The 6,391-nt window shown below is 32.6% G+C and overlaps 1 protein-coding gene across 1 annotated transcript in view; it reads right to left on the reverse strand.

Annotated features, from left to right (window-relative positions):
- Positions 1-6,391, reverse strand: part of LOC129802577 (protein yellow-like) — a 325,562-nt gene that overhangs the window by 300,190 nt on the left and 18,981 nt on the right. The gene's annotated exons all lie outside the window — the stretch shown is intronic.

Below are 6,391 nucleotides of genomic sequence, written 5' to 3' on the forward strand. Positions count from 1 at the left end.
AAAGGCTCTGCAGAAATATTTGTCTTTTCACAAAAAATCTTAATAGGGTAGTACCTTTGTATTAGAGCTTTCTAACACTGAAAAAAAAACGGGGGTGCGATTTACCTTTTTTTCTTCATAACTTTAACACTTTTTAGGTGTAAAATTATATCAACATTTTTTAGTGTTAATTTTATACTTTTCTAAGAGAAAAATTAACATGAAAATGGGTAACTTTAACTCCTAAAAAGCACAATAACACCTAAAAAGCATAATATTTACACAGAATTCGGATCAAAACTGCAGGGTAAAATAAACATTTCCAGAACGTTATTTTAACATTTTGTCCATTTTGTTATTATTTGAATAAAATTGAATAAATTTAACTTTAATCCCTTTTGTCAACCTGTCATTGCTCTGCAGCATAAACGATAAGGGATATGAACTTCTGGTCTTCTGTGACCTATTATAAAAAAAAAACGGTATCTCCAAACGTTTTTTTTTCGTTTTTCCTCTCCCCTCCTGTCTCTTCAAATCCATGTTATTTGGGTTCCTCTCGAAAACGGCTCGAGTGATTTGTATTATTTGTCGATTTTTTAGGAAAAGTCCAATCGAACATATTTTGTGCATATAGGGTAGAGTCAGCCCTTTTGGCCATATAAGCACTTTTGGCCACCTAAAGTAAAATCACATTGTAAGGCAATTATGAGTTTATTTAGAACAGGAAAATAAGTCTTATTTCGTGACCTCTAATCTAACGAATCAGAGAACCATATTTTATTTTATATCGACTTGATTAATTCTAAGTTATTGAAAGAAATTCTCGACAAGGTAAACAATCACTAAAAAAAACATGAGATTCTTAACTTAAAACTTATATTAAATCTTAAAACCTATACGTGGCAGTAGAGGAAAGTGCCCATGCTTGATACCATTGGAAGCCTCGTAATGACTAAATTTTCTATGTTTCAAAATATGGAAATTGGCCAGTTTTTAAAATTATATTGCAGAGTCCAGTTTATTGAGAAACATAGGAAAAATTTAATCATTACGAAGCTTCCAATGGTATTAAGCATGGGCACTTTCCCCTATTGTTAATATTTAATCGGTAATGAATCGGTAAAATACCCTTAAAGATTATTTTTTTAATTTTTCTTAAGCTTATTACCTACGTCAAAACATTCTAAAATGCGGAATTCTTAATCAATTTTCAATTAAGAAGTGGTTTTCTGACTTGTGAATCAATTTAATCGGTAGTAAGTCTGTCTGAATTAAAAATCAAGCGGATAGACGATTCGAGTAATTTCACTTGGTAATGGGTACATCTTTCTGGAATGAGAGCGACAGAGGAACAACTTGGATGCCCTTGCTTATGCCCCTGTTTCACCAAAGTAGCAAAAGCAATTCACTCTGCCTCATTACTTAATGGTAATTGCGCAATAAAAAACTGGAAAATTTGTGAAAAAAAATTGTAACAAGTCAATTTAATTGAATACATTATTTAAAAAGTTACTAATATTCAATATCAAAATTTATCAATTCGGACGAGCAAATTATTATTGTGCTGAAGTCTACGGAAAACTTTTTAAAGGAGAAAATGTACGTTTCTGTGAAGAAATTCAATTAGGATCGGCTGAACTATCAAGGGATCTGAGTTGAAGTAACAATTGCAAAACTCTATACGAATAACTGTCCTCAAGAGAAATTAAGAAGTTGTTTACTTTCAATATATTCAATGATTCCTGAGTATTTTGAAATGTTCATAATAGTGATAAACCAACTCTGCCCTAAAGGGTTTTCATTACGTGTTTGTAATTTTGCATGAAGGATATGACCGTTGCAATTTCGAATTTATTGGCATTTTGAATGAAAATTGAGTATTTGTGCAACAAAACAATCTCAAAATGGTTTCACCAAAGAGCTGCGAAAGCTTAATGAAATTCTGGTCGATTGAAGCATCTTGTGGCTCGTTGATTGCAGTAAATGGAAGTTTAATCCCACCAGTCGCCACATTCTCCGTGATATGCAAGGAACAAGAGTCTGGTTGAGTATTAAGTTTTGAGGGAAAATGCACTATGTGGTTGCCAATAATTTGATGCTCCCTGATATACTCTGGCATTAGTCTTGCCGCATTTCCTATCGGCTGCCATGGTGCATTATTGATGGATGTGAGTGGTTGGCCACAGTTACAATTCTGCTGAAATGTTTCACATCACCCACTCCCTAAGCCACTTTCACGAGACGACAATGTGAAAAATACTACAAGCATCGACTTTTGTCGTTTATGAGAGAAGCTTTTTGTCAATTGGAAAGATTTATGTATTACAAGTTTAACAAATCCGGATAAACTGATCAGCAATTAAAAAAAAATGAAGTAATTTTCGCCACTTTTATTCTAAACCGCCCATTTTATTCTTAGATTCCATTAAAAGTTCCGACGCTGGTATCTACAGGTGTCGCATTGACTTCATGAAAAGCCGTACTAAAAACACAAAAGTTAATTTAACCGTTACAAGTAAGTAAAATTGTGCAATATTTGGCAATATTAGAAGGGGGTTGAACTGCATTAAGCTGAGGATATGAAAACGCTATTTTTTCGCATACGGTAAAGGCCCTGTAGTTGGCCTGTTCCTTAACCCTCTAACGGTGTTTTCTTTAATATGCGAAAAAAAGTTCTAAAACAATATTTTCTAGGATAATTATGATTCAATAAAGTCGAAAAAACCATCCATTCTTCATTATCTCTTTTAGTTTAAGCGCTAGGTGAGAAAATATAAAAATTTTTTGAAACTCATTTTGCTTCTAAAATTCACATTTTTAGCTTTTTCAATTTTTTTTTAAATAAAATATACAAAGTAGAATGACATATCTTTTAGTAAAAAATAAATTTATTTTAGTCAGATAACTTTAAATCGGTATTTTTATGAAAATTGGAAATGAGTTTTTTTGTACAAATATTTTTTGTTGCTTTTTCTCTGACCTGTCACACAAAACTGGGAATAGCAACAAAACGAAGAGTCAAAATGAGTTTAAACTTTCAAGAGATATTAGTTAGACTATTACCGAGGACACTACAGCACTTTTAAATAAATAAAACCTTTATTGTCGCTGTAAATGTGGGTTTTGTGAAGACCGCCTTGAGGCGGTCTTACACGTTAGAGGGTTAACTCGGCCAGTGGAATTATTTTAACAATTGTTTTTTTTTTACGTTTTGTAGTCAATTTTTATGAAATTTTCACTGATTTGCATTATATGTTTTATATAGTAGACCTTATAATGTTAGACCTTTTAGACCATATTATAGCAAATATAACAAAATTGAATAAATAACCTCACTAGCCGAGTTGAGGAACAGGCCGACTACAGGACCTTTATCTAATTTCTAATGAAAGCTGGATCTAGATATGATTTAATTTATATTTACATCACATTGTCCTGTCTCTCTAAATTATTTCACGTTGAAGCTCGCTCACCTTTCTTTATAAATATTCGAAAAATAATATTTTCAAAATAGCCTCACATCCCTCTATTCGTTTTTTTTAAATTTATTTGAAATATATTTTTAATTCGTGAATTTATTGTAAAACTAAAAGTAAAATATTTGAAGTATTGTAGTAACAATTGAAGTGATATTTTAGCGTAATAGTAAGGTTTAGATTGATTTGAATCCAAATCTACCTTCAGAGTGAGTCTGTATGTATTTCACTATGGTTATCATTAGCTTTTTAGTTTAACAACTTTGGTTTTTTTTGTCAGGAAAAGTTTTCATCATTTATAGATCGAATCCAAAAAAAAAACAGAGTAGATTCTGAGTCTTTTAAATTTAATCTCGTCTAAACTAAAAGGCTCGTGATTTTCGATCTTATTGCTTCTAATGGTCGTTGGAAGCAATTACAATTCATTGAGGCTATTTACACCGCCGCATTAGATTGGGATTGAACTGTTCCGAAATCAAATTTCGGATCATTAAGTCTCAATCTAAGGCCGCAATCTAAACGGTGTCATTGACGTCATTTAGACTATCGCATTAGATTCAGACTGACTTGTCCCAAAATCCGATTTTGGAACATTTCAATCTTAATCCAATGCGGCGGTGTAAATGGCCTTATTAAGTCTAGCACTTCATGGGATTTAGTATCTTTTACAGCATCGATGAGAACCATTTCAAAATTGTAATAGAATTTGTGGCCATTCATTTTATTTTTGGAATATCACATACCTCGAATTACAGCTCCTTTGAGATCAAGCCTTTTATTTTCAGGTTAAAATATAAAATTTTTTGATACAAAATTCTCATAAGCTTTTTAAAGATGCATTGAAAGACTTGGCCTTTTTTCCATATTAGGATACCTAAATAAAATACATAAATTAAAAAAAATAAGTAATAGTAAATACGATTGGTTATAACCACTATTCATGTTGTGATTTAATTTTAACTGTTCGAACTCCAAGAGAGAGCAGTTCGTTTTTCTAAGCTGTTTATCTCATAGCTCAATAATTTTTAAGAATTAAATTGTTGTTTAGACTATTAAATAACATAAATTAATATATTAATTAGAGCTAACATAGAGATTAATTGGACAAATCGTATCATGGGATTTCACATTCATCACTACAGTACAATAATATGGACCAATTGGTTTTGGTACCATGACGGTCAAATGCAGACTGATTGATTTATTAATGTTCAAACAAGTGTTCAAATTGAATTTGTTTTTGGAAATTTTAGCTCTACTGAAATTCACCAAATATTGTATAAGGCATAAAATTGAATTAATCAAATTAAAATTATAAAGTGTTAAAAATTCAAACAATAATAATTCCAATAATTCCAAATTTCTGGTATTATGCTCACTTTCCATAATATTGTTTTTTTTACACTCATGTTCAATCATATCAGCTTTCTATTGAAGAAAAATTTAAGCTTCACTTTCCGACCTCCCTAACCCAACCTAATAGAGTTCAAAAATTGAATTTAAAACAGCCATATTGAAGTGACCTGTAAGGAATCTCAGCTACCATAAGTTTATCTGGGCTTGTAACTGGTTTTCGCTAATTGAAAACTATTTGCATTTTAGCCGAGACACTTTTGGAGAATTAAACTCCGACTGTGAGCATACCGATTGACGTTTTATCGTTTTTAAAATTTCTTTGAGAAGAAAAATCTTGATATATTACTGCTCGAACTCCACGGAGAGAGCAGTATATATAATTCTCGATTTTTACCCCCCCACCCAAAATTTCCACCTTCCATGCCCCGAAGACCACTTTTGCCAACAAATATAGAGAACTAGAGGCCAAACGGTTAGAGATAGCGACTTGGGACCTTTGGGGGACCCCCCCCCATAAGTCGACCCAAGGATCGTAAAATGCCCCTCATTTTTTCCCCAACCCTCCCCTTCCCATCCAAAACCATGTTTTTTGGGATTGCTCGAAAACGCGTAGTGCGATTTTTTCATTTTTGGATATGTTTTAGAGATTACCTAAGCGGACATTTCGTCCTTATACGACAATACAGTTGAATCATTCCTAATAACGGTTTTTCAAGGTGAAAAAGACACTAGAGAGCGAATTTATCAACCGAATGGGGTCATGTTTTTGCTCATTGGAAAGGTCTTGGAATTTCCTATAAAACTGAACCGGTTCTAATCGGTTCTGAACCAGTAATGAAACGGTTCATAGCCGATAACTAATATTTATCCGAAAATCAATTCTATTTACTTTTAAAACAATTTTGGAGGTTCTTTTGAATGATTTATGAATCAGCTCAAATCGGTTGAGAACCGGTGAATGATAAATGATGCGAAACTAGTCCCAGGCGAGTGGCCTTCAAAGTTGAAGCCAATTTCTTACTTTCACATACAAATGCGTATGGAAATTTTTCTGCACTCGTGATCGTCATGCTAAATATTTAAAAAGTGAGAAGTTTTTCCGTATTATAAGATACCTTTCCGTATGGAGGGATAAATACACTAAATTTTTGTTTAAATAATTTTTTCCTTGGAGCACTGTGAGCTGAGTCCGAGATCAATTTAGGAATTGGCTTCAAATAGCTCCATTTCAAAAGGCCAACTTTCCAGGCGCTTGATGCGAAAGTACTTTGAGGTATAACATCTAAGTCACGAGTTCGAGCATTTCGGAAAGCCTGGGACGCTTTGCCACTCCTTTTTTTAACATTTTAGCTTGATCTTTTCGTAAGATAATGAAAAACGGTTAAAAACCGGTCTTTAACATTTTGAAGAAATTTAAGCATAAATTTTGGTTATAGTATGTATACTTTAATCCTATTTTTTGAGCTCAGTTTGCTCGAGTTGGTTCACAAATGGCATTTCCAATAAAGAATCACAGGTACTATAAGCTAAAACAGGTCTGTTAGTAGATTTTGTAAGAAGCATTATGGATTGTCTCTCAA

The sequence above is a fragment of the Phlebotomus papatasi genome, chromosome 2, assembly GCF_024763615.1.
Source record: "Phlebotomus papatasi isolate M1 chromosome 2, Ppap_2.1, whole genome shotgun sequence".
Taxonomy (NCBI): Eukaryota; Metazoa; Arthropoda; class Insecta; order Diptera; family Psychodidae; genus Phlebotomus; species Phlebotomus papatasi.